Consider the following 22,767-nt stretch of genomic DNA (forward strand, 5'->3'; position numbering starts at 1 on the left):
GCCTTAAACTTATTTAGGCTATCAACTTCCACGACAAGGGATGGAAGTCTGTTCCACCAACCAATCACCCGCTGACTAAAGGCAAATTTCCTCATGTCTATCCTACATCTGTCTTTTCTCAATTTGAATTTATGCCCTCTCAGGTGATTATTCTGAGCAAGAGGAAGAATCCCATCAGCATTGAGCATGCTCAAACCATTCAAGGCTTTATACACCTCTATCAGATCACCTCGCCGGTGCCTAGTCTCCAGACACTGTAATTTGCAAAACTTAAGCCTTTCTTCGTAAGAGCACCCCTTTGTTCCATTCACTAATCTTGTTGCCCTTCTCTGTACTCGTTCCAGCAGCTCTACATCCTTCTTGAAATGAGGCCTCCACGCCTGTATACAATACTCTAGGTGTGGCCTGACCATTGCCTTATACAAGGGAATAATCACCTCCTTATCCCTGCTAGAAAAATTCCTATATATCATTGACAATACACCATGAGGTACTCTTGCAGCCCATCTGCATTGCTCAGAGAACTTCATATCTGCTGGCACAACCACTCCCAGGTGCCTTTCATTCTCTACCACTGTCAGTGTAGTACCACAGAGTTGATACGATGCTCTGGGGTTGCTGTTTCCCATATGTAGTACTTTACATTTGTCAATGTTAAACTTCATTTGCCACCTCTCAGCCCATCTGCTCAACCTTTCCAGATCCTGTTGCAGCAGCATAGTGTCAGTAGTGTCCTTGACAACCCTGCAAACCTTTGTATCGTCTGCAAACTTGGACATTAAGCTTGATATACCATCATCAGTATCATTTATAAATATAGAAAACAACAATGGACTCAACACTGAACCCTGAGGGACTCCACTAATAACATTGATGAGCAGTGTCCATTAATTACCACTTTGTCTTCTCCTCCTCAACTATCCCTTTATCCATAGCAGCAATTTGCCTCCAATGCCACACTGCTCCAATTTGTGCACCAGTCTTCCATGTGCAACAGTATCAAAAGATTGTAGTCATATTAAATTTTAAATTTTATTCAATGGTCGGTGTATGAATTTATATATATTTTTAGACATGAGTTTTCCCGACCTCAGAGGCCTCTTTCAGGATATCATATACACACATATGTTGTATCCACAGTTCTCCCCCCACACTCCAACTATCAAGTTTTTCTGAACTCTTAACCCCTACATGCTGTATGCAAAAAGTATAATATTAACAGGCATAATGGAAGACTTTCTCCACCATTTAATTATGCTTGAAATGAAGGAATGAAATAATTTAAAAATATATTTATTCTGAGTCTGCGATGGTAGGCCTCTCTCTCTGTCATAACTTCGATCTCTTTACCAGTCTGCAGCTGGTAGTTTCGGCCAATTAATTTCCCCTGATGCAATCCATAGGTCTTCCATTTATCTAGACTAGTAGTTCCCAACCAATGGTTCGCAAACCCCTGGGAGTTTGCACTAAAAATTCTGTAATGTGATGATACTTCTAGGTAGACAAGTGGCCAGAATACACACAAACCTTCGCACACACATGCATTAGCATAGAGGTATATGATGCAAGCTTATGCAGCATCAGCCAAAAAAAAAAAAAAACACAATTCCATTTCACCCCTCTGTTCGTTCGAAATACCTCTCCAGTTGAGCCTTAAATTTATTTAGCCTATCAACTTCCACAACAAGGGATGGAAGTCTGATCCACTAACCAACCACCCACTGGCTAAAGGCAAATTTCTGCACATCTATCCTACATCTGTCTCCTCAATCTGAATTTATGCCCTCTCAGGTGATTATTCTGAGCAAGAGGAAGAATCCCATTGGCATTGAGCATGCTCAAACCATACAAGGCTTTATACACCTCAATCAGATCACCTCGCAAGTGCCTGGTTTCCGGCCACTGTAATTTGCAAAACTTAAGACTTTCTTCGTAAAAGCAACCCTTTGTTCCATTCACTAATCTTGTTGCCCTTCTCTGTACTCATTCCAGCAGCTCTACATCCTTCTTGAAATGAGGCCTCCAGACCTGTAGACAGTACTCAAGGTGTAGCCTGACCATTGCCTTATACAAGGGAATAATCACCTCCTTATCCCTGCTAGAAAAATTCCTGTATATCATTGACAAGACACCATGAGCTACTCTTGCAGCCTGTCTGCACTGCTCAGAGAACTTCATATCTGCCTGCACAATTACCCCCAGTTCCTTTTCATTCTCTACCACTGTCAGTGTAGTACCACAGAGTTGATACGTTGCTCTGTAGTTAGGCGCCTCCGTAGCCAGGTGGGAAGGAGCAGCAGTGCGTAGCACACGCTTCTTGATTAGACCGGGGTTCGAGCCCGTCACCACCAAATACGGAGGATGCGGAAAGGTCAGGGAATGACCACCGCATATCTCGGAGCAATATGGCCTTAGTTGCTAATGCTCCTAAAAACTAAAATAACAACAATAACAACAGCTCTGTAGTTACTGTTTCCCATATATATATATAGTACTTTACATTTGTCAATGTTAAACTTCCTTTGCCACCTCTCAGCCCATCTGCTGCCTTTCCAAATCCTGTTGCAGCAGCATAGCATCAGTAATGTCCTCAACAACCCTGCCAACCTTTGTATCGTCTGCAAACTTGGATATTAAGCTTGATATACCATCATCAGTATCATTTATAAATATAGAAAACAACAATGGACTCAACACTGAACCCTGAGGGACTCCACTAATAACATTGATGAGCAGTGTCCATTAATTACCACTCTGTCTTCTCCTCCTCAACTATCCCTTTATCCATAGCAGCAATTTGCCTCCAATGCCACACTGCTCCAATTTGTGCACCAGTCTTCCATGTGCAACAGTATCAAAAGCCTTTCTAAGATCCAAACTTATAATATCAAAGTTATTCCCTGCATCTAGTTCTTTTGTGACTGCATCATAATTATCCAATCAAATTGGTCAGGCAAGACTTTCCCTTAACAAAACCATGCTGTGTCCGAGCTATAACTGAAGTCTTGTCTAGATGATCCTGCAGTGCTTCTTTAATCAGTGCCTCCATTAATTTTCCTGGAACAGAAGTTAAACTCACAGGTCTATAATTACTTGTGTCAGCCTTTGATTATCCTTTGTGAATTGGGGCCCACATATCTGGCCCATTTGTAGTGATACTGTTCTTCACAGGGATATGAGACAGAGTCAAACTGACATTCTAGGAGCCTCCCTTTACAAAAAACATGTGCACACACTTACATTTACATAGGTATATTATTGTAAACTGCAAATATAACTAATAATAAACAATAAAGTAAAATAAAAAGTAAAGATTTTCCAAAGAAAGAATCCACATCTCGCACAATTCCTTATGATCACTTTACTATCTTACAGTATATCATGTTAAATAAATATCTAAAATTATTTCTTGACTAAATATCTAAGGGTATGAAAATGGATGTTTATGCATGATGTGAGTTATAATCAAATGATGCATTCATACTTATTGGGTAGAAGAATGATGGAAGTGCATTACCCACGCATAAACAACCTTTTTTAAATAAATGTTTTCCATGCTATTTTATTTTTTTTCATTCTTAAGGATCATTGTACCGTTTTTTTTTAGAACCGATAGTACTTTGTACTGTGCATAGGTTGAAAAGATGTTGAAAAGTTACTTGTTGACATTAGACTTGAACTTCTGCAGATTGCAATTTTCAGGAAGAAAGGTTGTTCCAGAAAACAGAAGTTGAATGAATAAATGAGGAAGAAGAAAAGTTGGTTCTGTGGAACTGAACTTGGACAGTAAAAGGATGTTGACTGGTTCTGGCACATGTTTGGACTGCTTTGAAAGAGAGAGCTGGAATTACAGAAGCCAATTCAGAAGAACAGTGTCCATGCAGCTATTGAAAAGGCATGCAACAGAAACAGAATGTCAGTGAGACATAGTGGAGAGACTTTGTTAGAGATGAGTCATTAATTAACCTAACTGCCCTCTTTTGATTGGAATCTAGAAGCCTGACAGAGGTTTTGGGGGCACCCCAGATGTGGGAACAATATTTCATCGTAGGGCAGATTTGCAATTTGTACAAAGTGAACAGCTGTTTTGGAAGAAAAGTAACGCTGAGAGCGAAAGAGAAAACCCAGTTTTTTAGATGCAGAGGAAGCAATATTTTTAATGTGCTTTATGCCAAGAGAGATTACAAGTCAGAGTAATCCCCAAGGTCTTGCCTAGAAATCGGAGTGTCATCAAAGGGAAGCATAGGAGCAGAAGAATTCTTTTAGCATTAGCATTAGTAGAGGCATTTGATGCAAGAAAGCAAGCTTATGCAGCATCAGCCAAAAAAAAAAAACCCACTTCCACCTCACCCCTCTGTTCGTTCCAAATACCTGTCCAGCTGAGCCTTAAACTTATTTAGGCTATCAACCTCCACCACAAGGGATGGAAGAATCCCATCAGCATTGAGCATGCTTAAACCATTCAAGGCTTTATACACCTCTATCAGATCACCTCGCTGGTGCCTAGTCTCCAGACACTGTAATTTGTAAAGCTTAAGCCTTTCTTCGTAAGAGCACCCCTTTGTTCCATTCACTAATCTTGTTGCCCTTCTCTGTACTCGTTCCAGCAGCTCTACATCCTTCTTGAAATGAGGCCTCCAGACCTGTATACAGTACTCTAGGTGTGGCCTGACCATTGCCTTATACAATGGAATAATCACCTCCTTATCCCTGCTGGAAAAATTCCTGTATATCATTGACAATACTCCATGAGCTACTCTTGCAGCCCGTCTGCTCAGAGAACTTCATATCTGCCTGCACAACCACCCCCAAGTCCCTTTCATTCTCTACCACTGTCAGTGTAGTACCACAGAGTTGATACGTTGCTCTGGGGTTGCTGCTTCCCATGTGTAGTACTTTACATTTGTCAATGTTAAACTTCATTTGCCACCTCTCAGCCCATCTGCTCAACCTTTCCAGATCCTGTTGCAGCAGCATAGTGTCAGTAGTGTCCTTGACAACCCTGCCAACCTTTGTATCATCTGCAAACTTGGACATTAAGCTTGATATACCATCATCAATATCATTTATAAATACAGAAAACAATAATGGACCCAACACTGAGCCCTGAGGGACTCCACTAATAACATTAGTCCACGATGAGCAGTGTCCATTGATTACCACTCTCTGTCTTCTTCCCCTCCACCACCCCTTTATCCATAGCAGCAATTTGCCTCCAATGTCACACTGCTCCAATTTGTGTAGCAGTCTTCCATGTGCAACAGTATCAAAAGCCTTTCTAAGATCCAAGTATATAATATCAAAGTTATTCCCTGCATCCAGTTCTTTTGTGACTGTATCATAGTATCCAATCAAGTTGGTCAGGCAAGACTTCCCCTTAACAAAACCATGCTGTGTCCGAGCTATAACTGAAGTCTTGTCTAAATGATCCTGCAGTGCTTCTTTAACCAGTGCCTCCATTAATTTTCCTGGAACAGAAGTTAAGCTCACAGGTCTATAATTACTTGTGTCAGCCTTTGATCCTCCTTTGTGAATTGGGGTCACATTTGCACATTTCCAGTCTATGGGTACCTCCCCTGAGTCCAAAGAAGCTCTCATAATTATGGCTAAGGGTTTGCTTACTTCCTTTGCTGCCTCCTTTAATATAACTGGATAGATCCCATCCACCCCGGGTGCCTTTCTTGTGTTTATCTTCAACAGTTTCTCCTCCACTTTACTCCCAGTTATTTCAAGATTCTGTAGCTGACTGCTAGAGTTGAATACACCTCTGGCATTCCCCTTGCTGAATAACTCCTCATGTGTGAATGTCGATGCAAAATATTCATTTAGTTTGTTAGCTACCTGAGCAGGATCATCAACAGTTGACCCATCAATATCAAGTGGACCAATCTGATTCATCCCCTTCCTTCTAGAGTTTACATAAGTAAAGAACTCTTTGCTGTTTTTCTTTGCATCCCTTGCCAAGGATTTCTCGTAATCTGCCTTCGCCTGCCTAACCTCCTTTGTAACTTGGTTGCATATCAACTTGTATCTATCATAGGCTTCTGTGTCATGTGTTAATTTGTAAGTATCCCATGCATTTTTCTTCTCTGCCATATGCCTCATTAGTTCATCTGACATCCATTTTGGCCTAAACCTTGAACAATATTTCTTAGTTGGTATGTAAAGCCTAGTAGCTTCCAAGATAAGTTCTTTGAATGCTTCCCATTTTGAATTTGCTGTTGGTAACATCATCAGTTGGTCCCACTGTATAGAATTTAAATACTGTCTCAGTCCATCGTAGTCGCCTTTACGGAAGCAATAACCCTTCCCTTTACCCCTAATGGTAGTTACCTCTTTCAGTAAATCCCACTTCAGCACACTGTGATCACTGCCACCTAGTGGTTCATTTATCTGCAGATTCTTAATGCATGAAGAATCACTGCTGATAATCAAATCAAGAGTATTACTCCCTCTAGTAGCCTCCCGAACATGCTGATGTAGAAAACAATCATCCAATAAATCCACAAAAGCCCTGCTAGTGTGTGAGTAACCAGCCCCCAAATTCCAGTCAATATCTGGGATATTAAAATCTCCCATTATAAGACTCTCTGATTTACTGGCCCACTCTATTTCCCTGTACAGTTCCTTATTATACTCATCAGAGTCATTAGGCCTATAGCACACTCCTACTCTCAATTTTGATCTCCCAATGCTTATGTCACACCAAAGAATATAGGCAAAGGGTTTGCGAGTCAAAAACGGTTGGGAACCGCTTGCCTAGATCAAATTCTACAAGACTTACGTAACGTGGTTGATTGTTGCAAATGCAGTGATCGACATGCCTAGGGTGTTTTTCCCACCACTTGCTGCTGTTTTAAAATCGGGTACCCGTTTTCCAATTTTGAAACAGTAGATGGAGGGAAATAATCACCCTAACTAAGCTAAGCAGCCCCCTTGGTGGCACAAACAGCAAGTCATGTAGTTTCATGTTTAGTTGTCAAGACTGCCCGCTTAACTGTATTTTAGCCTTAGAATGTTTTTTGGTTTTTGAGACTTAATCCAAGAACTGATATGTGTCTAGGTGTTACCTTGATCATATCAGCAAATAAACACACATGCACCAAATTCTATTTTATTATTATTATTAGTGGCATATCATCATTATACAGGATTATTATTAGTGGCTTATGTAGATCAGTCAAAAAAACAAAAAAAAAAAAAAAAAAAATCTCGTACATCACTTGTCCAATCCCCTCCAATAATTTATGTAGTTCTTTCTTGGATTTATTCAAACTGCCCACTTCCTCTTGTATTCTGCAACCATCCTTGTGCAATTTGAATTTATGCTCACTCATGTGCATAGTCTGAACAAGAGGAAGAATCCCATTATGAGTTTGCTCAACCCAAACAAAGCCTTAAAGACCTTAATCAGATCACCTTGCAGGTGCTTAGTCTCTGGATGTTACAATCTGCAGATTGTTACTGAAACCTTTCTTGGTAAGACCACCTATTGGTTCTCTTCATTAATCTCATTGCCCTTCTCTGCACCCATTGCAGTAGATCTACATCCTTCCTAAAATGATACCTCCAGACCTGTATGCAGCCTGACCATTGCCTTATACAATGGGATAATCACCTCCTTATCCCTGTTATCAAAGTTCCTGTATATCATAGACAACACTCCACTAGCTGGCCTGGCAGCCTGTCTGTATTGCTCAGAGAACTTCATATCTGACTGCACAGTCACCTTCACGATGGTGGGACTGTTAGTAATCCTGGGTATAACCTCCATGCGCAAGTACATGGTGGGTGACCACCCAGGTGTGAACCAACGTAAGCAGGGGTCGAGGTGTGGCGCACCCACACCACATGGAGGAACGCCGCCCCTCTATGTTACCAGGCAGTACTAGGTGGAAGATGACTCTCATCAACCGGTGAAATACCACCACTTTGCTTATTGGAGGCTTGAAGTGGTGGAACCCATGTTGAGTCTCTAGAGCTAAGTTCCAGTCAACCCTTCCCTATCTCTTCCATCATGCAGTATGATTGATGACTTTTGAGGTTACAATGAACGTCACGGCGAGATCCAATATTCCTTACATTTCGAGGGTACAGCTCTAAAACGGTTTTTGCAGGCCGGCCGTTAGTTAGTACACCGGACCGAACCTATTAGTAATGCTCTAGGAGGCTTCCGGATCAACTATTATATAATCTTAATACCTCTACTCTACTAGATAGTGACTGGTGGGTGTCCGAGTAGTGTGTATGCGGGGAGCATTGTCGAGGCCACGTTATGTCAAGGATCTGGGTATATTCTTACCACATGTACGCCATATCCAAAAATTTCATTACTTCATACAGTATGTCCCACCCACTTTTTCTTACTATTCAGTACACCATGAATTGTCAAACTAATGGAGCAAGCTTATCTGCGAAAAGATCTAAACATCCCAAGGACTTCATAATTCATTTCACAAATATACGTGGCCTCAATTCTAATCTCAACGATGTCCATTTCCACTTGCAGTCTGCCAAATCCCATGTACTTTTTCTGACAGAATCTCAGTTATCAGTTGATTCAACTACTGCTCATCTCAGATGCCCAAATTATTCGCTGTATGATTCCTTTCGCCTCAGAGGTGGTACTTGTGCATATGTCCTTTCTGATATTCCCTGTCAGAGACTTGGCAATTTGGAATCTCCTCTCTTTGATCTTCTCTGGCTTAAAATCTCTCTACCTCATTGTGTCAAATTCATCTGTTGTCTCTACCGTTCTCCCAACTCCACTAATCACTTGGAGCTGTTTGACTTCCTCTCGTTGCAACTTGACTTTCTCCAGTCCAACTTTCCTAACAGTGAGGTAATTTTCCTTGGTGATTTTAATGTTCACAACTCCAGCTAGCTTCCATTTTCTAGTCACACCGACCCAGCAGGTCGAGATGCTGAGGCTTTTGCAATTATTAATGACCTAGCACAGATTTTTCATTTACCTACAAGAATACCGGACAATCCTAATCATACAGCCAATACGCTTGATCTTTTTCTCACAAACAACCCTTCTAAGTACACGGTCCAAGTGAGAGGTCCTTTAGGCACTTCAGATCACAACTTGGTGATTGTCTCTTCTCCAATGGAACCTTTATCTCATGGGTATTCCCAACCTCGTATTGTTTGGCATTACAAGAATGCAAAATGGGATGACCTGTGAGACTTCTTTTCTTCTTTTCCTTGGTCGGATTACTGTTTCAAAAGTTCTGATGTCAACGTTTGCTCGGATCGTGTCAGTGAAATTATTCTTGCAGGAATGGAATCCTTTATCCCACACTCAACTTTAAAATCTCGTACTTTATCTAAACCTTTTTTTTTCCAATAAATGTGCTAAGGCTGTCCAAGAGAAGAATGTTGCATATCTTAATTGGCTTGTTTCTAATTCAATTTCATTTTCTGCCTACACCAGAGCTCGCAACAATTGTAAAGCAGTTATTAATCAGTCCAAACTAGAGTTTGAACAGGCTAAGAGTAGGAAACTTGCTTCTTGCCCTAATGGTAGCCGAGCATTCTGGTCTCTTGCCAAAGCTATTGGCCGCAACTTTTGCCCATCTCTGCTCCCATCTCTGTCCAAACCAGATGGTTCTGTTGTCACTTCAGCCAAGGATAAAGCTGACCTGCTTGCATCCCATTTTTCTTCCAGCTCATGTATTAATGATCTTGGTAAAACACCTCCCACCATTCCCAACACGCTCCATTCAATGCCTCCTGTGGTCTTCCGTCAAAAGGATATCAGAAGGATTTTGATGAATCTTGATGCTAAGAGAGCTCCAGGTCCTGATGGTATTTCGCCACTTGTTCTCAAAACCTGTGCCCCTGAACTTACTCCTATTCTTTGCTGCCTTTTTTTTTCACTTTCTTATTCCAAAGTTGTTTTTCCTTCTGCTTGGAAATTTTCTCATATCCAACCATTTCCTAAAAAGTGTGACAAATCCCTCCCATCCAATTATCGTCCCATTGCAATTACTTCTACTCTTTCTAAAGTAATGGAGAAATCAATTAACCGCCAACTCTTAAACTACCTAGAAACCTTCCGTCTGATCAACGATCACCAGTATGGATTCCGTCAGTGTCGATCCACTTGTGATATTCTGGTTTATGTTACCCATTTATGGACTAATTCAATGGAAAGGTTCGGTGAAACACAAGTAGTTGCTCTTGACATCTCAAAGGCTTTTGATCGGGTTTGGAAGCGTCCATCTTATGGTTTGCCAACTGTTTTTAGTAATTGGTTATCCAGTTTTCTCTCTGATCGCTCACCGAGGGTGATGGTTGATGGCTCTCTGTCTTCTAACTTCTCCACTAATGCCGGTGTCCCCCAAGGTTCAGTTCTTTCCCCCACTCTTTTCCTCTTGTATATCAATGACCTTCTTCCATTGACTGGAAATCCTATCCATAGTTTTGCCGATGATAGCACATTGCATTCAACTTTCCATTTTGAGAAACCTTGCCCTGCTCAATCAGCTTCAACTTCTCGAAAATCTGCTACCAATTCCTTAAATGCCGATCTTCAGGCAATTCTCCAGTGGGGCAACGACAACTTAGTTGATTTCAACCATTCTAAAACTCAGTCTAGTCTTATATCTCGCAAAAAGGATTCTTCTGCCTCTATGCTTATCTTTAGTGACACTCCAATTTCTAGGCAAAAGGATATATCTCTTTTGGGGATTACCCTGACTTCTAATCTCTCTTGGCACAAGCACATTACCAATATTGCTTCCTCTGCATCTAAAAAACTTGGTTTTCTCTTTCGCTCTCGGTGTTACTTTTCTTCCAAACAGCTGCTCACTCTGTATAAATCATAAATCTGCCCTGCCATGGAATATTGTTCCCACAACTGGGGTGGTGCCCCCAAAACCTCTCTCAGGCTTCTTGGTTCCATTTAGAAGAGGGCAGTTGGGTTAATTAATGATTCATCTCTAACAGAGTCTCTCCACTCGCTGTCTCATAGATGCACTGTTTCTGCTGCATGCCTCTTCTACAGATACTTCCATGGGCACTGTTCTTCTGAATTAGCTTCTATAATTCCTGCTCTCTCTTTCAAAGCAGTCCAAACACGTGCCGCCACCAGCCAACATCCATTTACTGTCCAACTTCAAACCCACAAAACCAACTTTTCATCTTCCTCGTTTATTCATTCAACTGCCGTTTTCTGGAACAACCTTCCTTCATACGTATTTTCTGAAAATTACAATCTACAGAAGTTCAAGTCCAATGTCAACAAATATCTTCTTTCGTCTTCTCAACCTCCAACCCAAGCACGGTACTAAGTACTATAGGTTCTAATACTTCTCATGTTTGGGGTTCACATAAAAAAAAAAAAAAAAGTTACCCCCAGTTTTTTTTTTTTTTTTTTTGTTTTTTTTTTTCATTTTCCACTGCCCTGAGTGTAATACCACACAGTATGTTCATCTGGGATTACTACTACCCACGTGCAGCACCTAGCATTTATCAATTGTAAACTGCCATTTCTTAGTGCATTGCCGTAACTTGTTATTTGTTGCTTTTACTGATTTAAAATATTTAAAAATTGATTAATCGGTTATACAATAGGTTTTAATATCGATTGTTTGTATCCATCAAATTTTAGGGTCTTCACACTCTTCAACCACTTTATCCATGCAACTGAAATCCAATCTACCTTAAAATAAAAAAAGTTAGTTCTTTATGTCTCTATTGAAGATTCAAGAAACCTTCCTTAAATGTTGAGCAAACAGGAAGATTGCAGAAATCATGTATGAAACCAGTCTGCATGACAATTAGTAGTGTCACTTTATAATCAAGCTTTGAAAGCAAAAGAAATGTGTGATCTCATTTAACATAGTTTTGCGTAACTTTTTTTTTTTTGAAATTGTGATTCATATGTACAGTTTTAAACTGCCAAAAGTGTGAAAAGGTTTTGATTTACTGCAGTTCAAACACTAGGTTTAGAGCTTCTCTTTAATGGGAGATCTTCCATGTTTTAAACTTAGGTAGTTTTCACTGTTACTTGTTTCATGTTTGCAATAGTTACTTTTTTATTTCAGTTGTGTGCAATGATTTTGCATTTTGCTGGAGAATTGACTTATACTGACACAGAAAGAGAAAACAAACTCTATAGTTATCTTACATTAGCTGCAAAAATCAAAGGAAACTTTTCTTACAAACACTTTTTTTTTCTTTTATACCTCTTTGAATGGTACCAGGTTTTACCTGGTCAAAAAAAAAAAAAACAACTTTAAGATATATTTTCTGTTGACATCCACAGTAAAAAAACACCAAAAACCAGTGTCAGACAGGAGAAAACTTAAATTACTTTTCATTGTGTGTGCATAAAAAAACCTGCAAGCTACTGGAATAGTTTTTTTTTTTTTTTTTTTGAAATCCATATTGTTATAACAATATGTAACTCTGTTTGTAGATAAAGGACAATATCTGCACAATATATTTTTTAATTGTACATATATTATTTTAATGGTATAAAATATATTAGGTTTAAAATGTAAAATTATAATTGTAACCAGTCTTATGTGTTTTGTAATGTCTTGATTAGCTTTTACTGATATTATCAGCAATTGTATTATGAAAGCAGCACATGCTAGAAAAATATGAATATGTATTTAGAAAAGTGTGTTTAAATCTTTTATGGGGAAAATTTTCATTTTATAGACCAGTGCAATCTCTTGGTAAAGTCATCAATTTTACTTCTCATTAGACATGCTCTGATATCATTACAAAATATAAAGGGAATTGAAACTTACTAATCATTCCCATAAATTTGTTATATAAATGACTGTTTTAAACAGACTCAACCATATTAATTTTTATTCATGCCAGACAAGTTCGGAAGTTCATTAAATTCATTTTTGTAAATTAATTGTATTAAATTATTTTTATACAGTATACTAAATAGTTGCACTATGAAATTTAATGAAAATATATTGGGTATAAATGAATCCTGAAATTTGTATATATAAAGAATATGTTGAATTTCAGGTTACATTACTTGAAGAAAATTTGGGATGCCTTCACAAATTTTTTTTCTATAAAAAAGCCATATATGAAAATTAATGCTATATTACATGTGGATAGAAGGACTTCAGCCATACTAAAGTTTATAGCCATCACAGAAGTCTGTTAGATATAAGCTGGTCTGTAATCGAGTCACAAAGGAGATTAGGCAGGCAAAGGCAGATTATGAGAAATCTTTGGCAAAGAAAAACAGCAAAGAGTTATGTAAACTCTAGAAGAAAGGGGATGAATCAGATTGGTTCACTTGATATTGATGGTTCAACTGTTGTAGATCCCGCTCAGGTAGCTAACAAACCAAATGAGTATTTTGCATCTACACTTGCACATCACGAGATATTGTTAACAGGAGAGACTGCTTCTATAGGGATGGGATACACTTAAATAGAAAGGGTGCAAGAATATTTGCTGATGCTATTGAGGCAGTGTTAGGCGGGTCGGAAAACTGCTAGCTTGGGGGGGGGGGGGTACACAGACTAAAAGGTTAAGTGGCTGCAGGCAGAGGCAAAAGTGATTCTTACACTGCTTCTATTAGAATGAGCAGCAGTCTGGAAAGCAAGGCAATGGAGATTTCCAGAAATGCTGGGAGTCATAGTGGAACAAATAAATACATGTTCTGTATTAGGGTAACTAAGAGTAGTAACAGGTGCATGTATACTTGCATGCAAACCAATGCTAGGAGTATAGTTAATAAATTTGATGAGCTTGAAGTGCTAGTCAAGACATCAAAGGCAGATATTGTTGGCATATCAGAGACATGGTGTCACACAGACATAAGCAGTGCAGAATTGGAATTTGGGGAGTATAAATCTACAGAAAGGATCGACAGGAAGGGAGAAGGGGTTATGCTGTTAGTTAAGAAAAACAAAATCTAAGGAAGTGCATCCAATTGATGTTGGTGGGAAATGCAATATTCAGTCTGTCTGGTGTGATAAAAGCATTGGGAAAGGAAAAATGAGAGTAGGTGTGGTATAGGCCTAATGAATCAGATCAGTATAATAAGCAATTGTGCAAAGAAACAATGGGCCAGTAAATCACAATGTCATGGATTTATTGGATGACTGTTTACTAAAGCAACATGTTTGAGAGGCAACCAGAGAGAGTAATACTCTTGATCTGAATATCAGCAGTGATTATTCATGCATTAAGAATTGGAAGATAAAGGAACCACTGGGTGGCAGTGATCACAATATACTGATGTGGGAATTACTTAAAGATGTAACTATCATCAAGGCTAAAAGGGAAGGGCTTTTGCTTTCGTAAAGGTGACTACAGGGTTCTCAGACAGTTTTTAAATTCTGTACAGTGGGATCAACTGATGATGTTACCAGCGATGAATTCTAAATGGAAAGCTTTCAGGGACTTAACCTTGGAGCCTACTAGTCTTTTCATTCCAACGAAGAAATACTGTTCAAGGTTTATGCCAAAATGGATGTTAGATGAACTAATGAAGCTCGTGGCAGAGAAGAAAAATGTATGGGATGCATATAAAGTATCAGGTGACACAGAAGCCTATGGCAGATATAAACTAGGTCTGTAATCGTCACAAAGGAGGTTAGGCAAGCGAAGGCAGATTACGAGAATTCTTGGCAAAGGATGAAAACTAAAACAGCACAGTTCTTTACTCATGTAAACTCTAGAAGGAAAGGGATGAATCAGATTGGATCACTTAACATAGATGGGTTGACTATTGATGATCATGCACAGGTAGCTGATAAACTGAATGTGCATTCACACATGAGTTATTCAGAGCTGAGTGCCAGAAGTTTATCAAACTCTAACAGGGAGCTAAGTGATTTTGTAATAACTGAGAGAAAAGTTGAGGAGAAATTGGGCAGCAAAGGAAGTAAGCAAACCCTTAGCCATAAATATGAGAGCTTCCTTTGACTCAGGAAAAGTCCCCATGGACTGCAGCTGTGCAAATGTATCACCAATTCACAAGGGGGGTTCAAAAGGTGACACAGGTAACTAAAGCCTTGTTAGTTAAACTTGTGTTCCAGGGAGAAAATAATGGTATCATTGGTTAAAGAGGTATTGCAAGATCATCTAGACAAGACTGCAGCAATAATTCAGACACAGCATGGGTTTGTTAAGGGACAGTCTTATCTGACAAATTTGATTGGTTATTATGATGTGTTTACAAAGGAACTGGATGCAAAAAATAATTTTGATATCATATATTTGGATTTCAGGAAATCTTTTGACACTGTTGCGCATGGAAGACTATTGTACGAATTGGAGCAGAATGGTATTAAGGGTAAGTTGCTACAATGGATAAAAGGATGGTTAAGTGGGAGAAGACAGAGGGTGGTAATCAATGGGTGCTGCTCCTCGTGGATTAATGTAATTAGTGGAGTCCCACAGGGTTCGGTGTTGGGTCCACTGTTGTTTTGTATATTTATCAATGATATTGATGAAGGTATATCAGGCTTAATGTCGAAGTTTGCAGATGATACAAAGGTTGGCAGGGTTGTTAATGACAGTAATGGCAGTGTGCTACTGCAACAGGATCTAGATAATTTGGGCAGATGGGCTAAGAAGTGGCAACTGAAGTTTAACCTTGACAAATGCAAAATACTGCATATGGGTAGAAGTAACCCGAGAGAAAAGTACCAACTGTGTGGTACTACACTTAAGGTGGTAGAAAATGAAAAAGACCTGGGAGTAATTGTACAGTCAGATATGACGTTTTCTGAGCAATGCAGACTGCCAGGGCAGGTCATGGGGTTTTGTCAATGATATATAGGAATTTTGCTAGCAGGGAAAAGGAGGTGATTGTCCCTCTTTATAAGGCAATGATCAGGCCACGCTTTGAGTACTGCATACAGGTCTTGAAGGCTCATTTTAGGAAGGACGTAGATTTGCTTGAGTGTGTACAGAGAAGGGCAACAATATGGTGAGGGGAATGAAGGGAACTTCTTACCAAGATAGGCTTAAGTTCTGCAAATTGCAGTGGCCGGACACTAGGCACCTGCACTGTGATCTGATTGAGGTGTATAAGGCCTTGAATGGGTTGAGCATGCGCTGAATTCTAATGGGATCCTTCCACTTGTTCAGATTACGAACCTAAGGGGGCATAAATTCAAATTAAGAAAAGACAGATGTAGAATAGATGTGCGGAAATTTGCCTTTAGCCAGCGGGTGGTTAATTGCTGGAACAAACTTCCATCTGTCGTTGTGGAAGTTGATAGGTTGAATAAATTTAAGGAGGAACTGGACAGGCATTTGGAGGGAATGGTGTTTTTTTATTTTTTTTTTTTTTTAGGCTGGTGCTGCATAAGCTCATACACTTGCTTTCTTGCATCACATGCCGCTAATGCTATTCAGGGAGGGGAATGCCAGAGATGAATTAAACTCTTGCAGTGAGCTAGATCATTTTGTAATAACTAAAAGAAAAGTGGAGGTGAAATTGTTGAAAATAAACATAAGAAGGCACCTGGGGTGGATGGGATCTATCCAGTTATGTTAAAGGAGGCAGCAAAGGAAGTAAGCAATCCCTTAGCCATAATTATGAGAGCTTCCTTGGACTCAACAGTACCCATGGACTGGAGATGTGCAAATGTGATCCCAATTCACAATGGAGGATCAAAGGGGGAGACAGGTAATTACAGATCTGTTAGTTTAACTTTTGTTCCAGGGAGATTAATGGAGGCACTGTTTAAAGAAGCACTGCAGGATCATCCAAACAAAACTACAGTTAGTTTGGACACAACATGGGTTTGTTAAGAGTAAGTCTTGTCTGACCAATTTGATTGGATACTATAATGTGGTCACAAAGAAACTCGATGCAAAAAATAATTTTGATATCATATACTTGGATCTTAGGAAAGCTTTTGATACTGTTGCACATGGAAGACTACTGTACAAATTGGAGCAGTAACTAATTAAGGGCAAATTGCTGCTATGGATAAAGGGATGGTTGAGTTGGAGAAGACCAAGAGTGGTAATCAATGGGCACTGCTCTTTGTAGATTAGCATTAGTAGAGGCATTTGATGCAAGAAACAAGCTTATGCAGCATCAGCCAAAAAAAAAATAAAGTAAAATAAATAAATAAAAAATAACCAATTCCACTTCACCCCTCTGTTCGTTCAAAATACCTGTCCAGCTGAGCCTTAAACTTATTTAGGCTATCAACTTCCACGACAAGGGATGGAAGTCTGTTCCACCTTTTGCTGGCTAAAGGCAAATTTCCACACGTCTATCCTACATCTGTCTTTCCTCAATTTGAATTTATGCCCTCTCGGGTGATTATTCTGAGCGAGAGGAAGAATCCCATCAGTATTGAGCATGCTCAAACCATTCAAGGCTTTATACACCTCTATCAGATCACCTCGCTGGTGCCTAGTCTCCAGACACTGTAATTTTCAAAACTTAAGCCTTTCTTCGTAAGAGCACCCCTTTGTTCCATTCACTAATCTTGTTGCCCTTCTCTGTACTCGTTCTAGCAGCTCTACATCCTTCTTGAAATGAGGCCTCCAGACCTGTATACAGTACTCTAGGTGTGGCCTGACCATTGCCTTATACAAGGGAATAATCACCTCCTTATCCCTGCTAGAAAAATTCCTATATATCATTGACAATACACCATGAATTACTCTTGCAGCCCATCTGCACTGCTCAGTGAACTTCATATCTGCCTGCACAACCACCCCCAGGTCCCTTTCATTCTCTACCACAGTCAGTGTAGTACCACAGACTTGATACTTTGCTCTGGGGTTGCTGTTTCCCATGTGTAGCTTTACATTTGTCAATGTTAAACTTCATTTGCCACCTCTCAGCCCATCTGCTCAACCTTTCCAGATCCTGTTGCAGCAGCATAGTGTCAGTAGTGTCCTTGACAACCCTGCCTACCTTTGTATCATCTGCAAACTTGGACATTAAACTTGATATACCATCATCAATATCATTTATGAATACAGAAAACAATAATGGACCCAACACTGAGCCCTGAGGGACTCCACTAATAACATTAGTCCACGACGAGCAGTGTCCATTGATTACCACTCTCTGTCTTCTCCCCCTCAGCCACCCCTTTATCCACAGCAGCAATTTGCCTCCAATGTCACACTGCTCCAATTTGTGCAGCAGTCTTCCATGTGCAACAGTACCAAAAGCCTTTCTAAGATCCAAGTATATAATATCAAAGTTATTCCCTGCATCCAGTTCCTTTGTGACTGCATCATAGTATCCAATCAAATTGGTCAGGCAAGACTTCCCCTTAACAAAACCATGCTGTGTCCGAGCTATAACTCAAGTCTTTTCTAAATGATCCTGCAGTGCTTCTTAAACTAGTGCCTCCATTAATTTTCCTGGAACAGAAGTTAAACTCACAGGTCTATAATTACTTGTGTCATCCTTTGATCCTCCTTTGTGAATTGGGGTGACATTTGCACATCTCCAGTCTGTGGGTACCTCCCCTGAGTCCAAGGAAGCTCTCATAATTACGGCTAAGGGTTTGCTTACTTCCTCTGCTGCCTCCTTTAATATAACTGGATAGATCCCATCCACCCCGGGTGCCTTTCTTGTGTTTATCTTCAACAATTTCTCCTCCACTTTACTCTCAGTTATTACAAGATTGTCTAGCTTACTGCTAGAGTTGAATACACCTCTGGCTTTCCCCTTGCTAAATAACTCCTAATGTGTGAATGTCGATGCAAAATATTCATTTCAGTTTGTTAGCTACCTGAGCAGGATCATCAACAGTTGACCCATCGATATCAAGTGGTCCAATCTGGTTCATCCGCTTCCTTCTAGAGTTTACATAAGTAAAGAACTCTTTGCTGTTTTTCTTTGCATCCCTTGCCAAAGATTTCTCGTAATCTGCCTTCGCCTGCCTAACCTCCTTTGTAACTTGGTTACAGATCAACTTGTATCTATCATAGGCTTCTGTGTCATGTGTTAATTTGTATGTATCCCATGCATGTTTCTTCTCTGCCATATGCCTCATCAGTTCATCTGACATCCATTTAGGCCTAAACCTTGAACAATATTTCTTGGTTGGTATGTAAAGCTTAGTAGCTTCCAAGATAAGTTCTTTGAATGCTTCCCATTTTGCATTTGCTGTTGGTAACATCATCAGTTGGTCCCACTGTATAGAATTTAAATACTGTCTCAGTCCATCGTAGTTGCCTTTACGAAAGCAATAACCCTTCCCATTACCCCTAATGGTAGTTACCTCTTTGAGTAAATCCCACTTCAGCACACTGTGATCACTGTCACCTAGTGGTTCATTTATCCGCAGATTCTTAATGCATGAAGAATCACTGCTGATAATCAAATCAAGAATATTCCTACCTCTAGTTGCCTCCCGAACATGCTGATGTAGAAAACAATCATCCAATAAATCCACAAAAGCCTTGCTAGTGTGTGAGTGACCAGCCCCCAAATTCCAGTCAATATCTGGGAAATTAAAATCTCCCATTATAAGACTCTCTGATTTACTGGCCCACTCTATTTCCCTGTACAGTTTCTTATTATACTCATCAGCGTCATTAGGCCTATAGCACACTCCTACTCTCAATTTTGATCTCCCAATGCTTATGTCACACCAAACTGACTCGACACTGCACTGTCCAGCGATGTCCACTGGCTTCACTTCCTTGGATTTTATGTATTTCTTAACTAATAGCATAACCCCTCCTCCCTTCCTATCCAGTCTATCCTTTCTGTAGACGTACTCCCCAAATTCCAGTTCTGCATTCCTTATATCTGTGTGACACCACGTCTCTGATATCCCAACAATATCTGCCTTTGATGTTTTGAGCAATACCTCAAATTCATGAAATTTATTTACTAAACTCCTAGCATTGGTGTACACGCAAGTATACATGCACCTGTTTCTATTCTTAGCTACCCTAACCATCCCATGTGTTTACTTGTACCGCAATGACTCCCAGCAGTCTCTGAAATATCCTGCATCTTGTTTTTCAAGCTTCTGCTCATTCCAATAGAAGCAGTGCAAGAATCTCTTTCACCTCTGCCAGTGGCTACTGTTAATCTATTCGTTTTTGTCTCCCCCCAAGCCAACAGTTTTCCGACCCATGTTATGACTAATGTTATTAGTGGAGTCCCTCTGGGTTCAGTGTTGGGACCATTGTTGTTTTCTGTATTTATTAATGATATTGATGAAGGTATATGAGGTTAATGTCTAAGTTTGCAGATGGCACAAAGGTAAGGTTGGCAGGGTTGTTAATAACACTAATGACAATATACTACTGCAACAGGATCTCGAAAAGCTTAGCAGATGGCCTGACCGGTGAAAACTGAAGTTTAACATTGTTATCAACATTATCAACTGTACTACACTCAGTGTGGTAGAGAATGAAAAGGACCTGGGGGTGATTTTGCAGTCAGATATGAAGTGTTCTGAGCAGTCCAGACAGGCTGTCATTTCAGCTCATGGGGTCATATCAATGATATACAGGAATTTTTCTAGCAGGGAGGTGATTATCCCCTTATATAAGGCAGTGCCAGGTCATACCTTGAGTACTGTATATATGGTTCTGGATGCCTCATTTTAGGAAGGATGTAGAGTTGCTCGAGTGAGAACAGAGAAGAGAAACAAGATTAGTGAATCTCACAAATGGTTGCTCTTACGAAGAATGGCTTAAGTTTTGCAAATTACAGTATCTGGAGGCTAGGCACCTGTGAGGTGATCTGATTGAAGTGTATAAAGCATTGAATGGTTTGAGCAAGTTGAATAATGATGAGATTCTTCCTCTTGACCAGATTAATCGCCTGAGAGGACATGAAGTCAAATTGAGGAAAGACAGTTGTAGGATAGATATGTGAAAATTTGCCTTTAGCCAACCGGTGGCTAAAGGCAAATTTCTTTAGATGAAGTATGTTCCACCAATTGATTGCTGGAACATACTTCATCTATTGTTGTACAAGTTGATTGCTTGAATAGATTCAAGGCAGAACTAAACAAACATTTGGAGCGAGTGGATGGGTGAAATAAGAAGGGGTTTTTTTGGCTGGTGCTGTATAAGCTTGCTTTCTTACATCATATGCCTCTACTAATGTTAACATGATTAGAAATCACCTAAAAATATTCAACTGCCTAATTCTTGCTCACACTCTAACTCACTGTAGTATTAACCAAAGTGCACGAGGCTTTTGATAAGCTATCCAAAAAATAATTACCAAAAAATCCCAATTAAAATTTAAAACATACCTCTGCTCCTCTGGATAGCAGTAAAGCTGTAATTTCAACAGAAGGACAAACACTGCTCACAACATAAATCAGTGCAGTATTACCACAGTGGTCTCTTATATTGATGTCAGCTCCTTTTTCTATTAAATATCTTGCTACAGCAAATTTGTGCCACAAACAAGCCACTATTAGAGGAGTATGTCCATCTTCATCTTTGCAGCTAATATCACCTCCAGCTGTTAATAGTATTTCAATAAGTTCTAAAGGGAAAAAAGTGAATTAACTAGTTTATGAAGCTTAACTTACTACAAAAATAATTTGAAAAACTACAGTAAACTAATAAAATAGGATAGACTAAACTCAATCACAATATTTAAATGGAACTACAAATTTTAACTTCCACAATTCCTGCATGTGTTGTTCAAGAAGCAAGGCTTCTTGAGCAACAAGAAGAAGCCTTGTTCAAGGCTTCTTCTTGAACAAAACAATCATGTGTTGTTCAAGAAGCAAGGCTTCTTGAGCAACACATGATTGTTTTAGATTGCTGTAGAAAATAATTGGATGATTGTTTTCTACAGCAGCGTGTTCGGGAAATACTCTTGATCTGATTATCAGTAGTGATTCTTCATGCATTAAGAATCTGCAGATAAAGGAACCACTAGGTGGCAGTGATCACAGTGTGCTGAAGTGGGATTTACTCAAAGAGTTAACTACCATCAAGGGTAAAGGAAAGGGTTTTTGCTTTCGTAAAGATGACTACGATGATCTGAGACAGTACTTAAATTCTATACAGTGGGACCAACTGATAATGTTACCAACAGTAAATTCAAAATGGGAAGCATTCAAAGAATTAATCTTGAAAGCTACTAGGCTTTTCAAACCAACTAAGAAATATTGTTTTAGGCCTAAATGGATGTCAGATGAACTAATGAGACGTGTCAGAGATGAAAAATGCATGAGATACATATAAATTAACAGGTGACACAAAAGCCTATGATAGAAAGCTGGTCTGTAACCAAGTCTCAAAAGGTGTTAGGCAGGCAAACGCAGATTACAAGAAATCTTTGGCAAAGGATGCAAATAAAAACAGAAAAGAGTTCTTTACTTATGTAAACTCTAGAAGGAAAGGGATGAATCAGATTTGTCCACTTGATATTGATGGTTCAACTGATGATGATCCTGCTCACGTAGCTAACAAACTGAATGAATATTTTGCATCTACATTCACACATGAGGAGTTATTCAGGGAAGGGAATGCTAGAGGTGTATTAAACTCTGGCAGTAAGCTAGATAATCTTGTAATAACAGAGTAAAGTGGAGAAGAAATTACTGAAGATAAACATAAGAACAGCACCTGGGGTGGATGGGATCTATCCAGTTATATTAAAGGAGGTGGCAAAGGAAGTAAGCAAACCCTTAGCCATAATTATGAGAGCTTCCCTGAACTCAGGGGAGGTACCCATGGACTGGAGATTTGCAAATGTGACCCCAATCCACAAAGCAGGATCAAAGGGAGACACAGGTAATTACAGACCTGTTAGTTTAACTTCTGTTCCAGGGAAATTAATGGAGG

General features: G+C 39.6%; 1 protein-coding gene across 1 annotated transcript in view; it reads left to right on the forward strand.

Moving 5' to 3' along the window:
* Positions 1-11,684, forward strand: part of muc (dihydrolipoamide S-acetyltransferase muc) — a 210,016-nt gene extending 198,332 nt beyond the window's left edge. Inside the window, exon 13 of the transcript XR_016547649.1 lies at positions 11,621-11,684. The gene's annotated coding sequence lies outside the window, so the exon portion shown is untranslated. The remainder of the gene's footprint in view (positions 1-11,620) is intronic.
* Positions 11,685-22,767: the final 11,083 nt, after the last annotated feature.

Source organism: Mastigoproctus giganteus, chromosome 11 (genome assembly GCF_048544385.1).
Source record: "Mastigoproctus giganteus isolate SK-2022 chromosome 11, ASM4854438v1, whole genome shotgun sequence".
Classification (NCBI taxonomy): Eukaryota; Metazoa; Arthropoda; class Arachnida; order Uropygi; family Thelyphonidae; genus Mastigoproctus; species Mastigoproctus giganteus.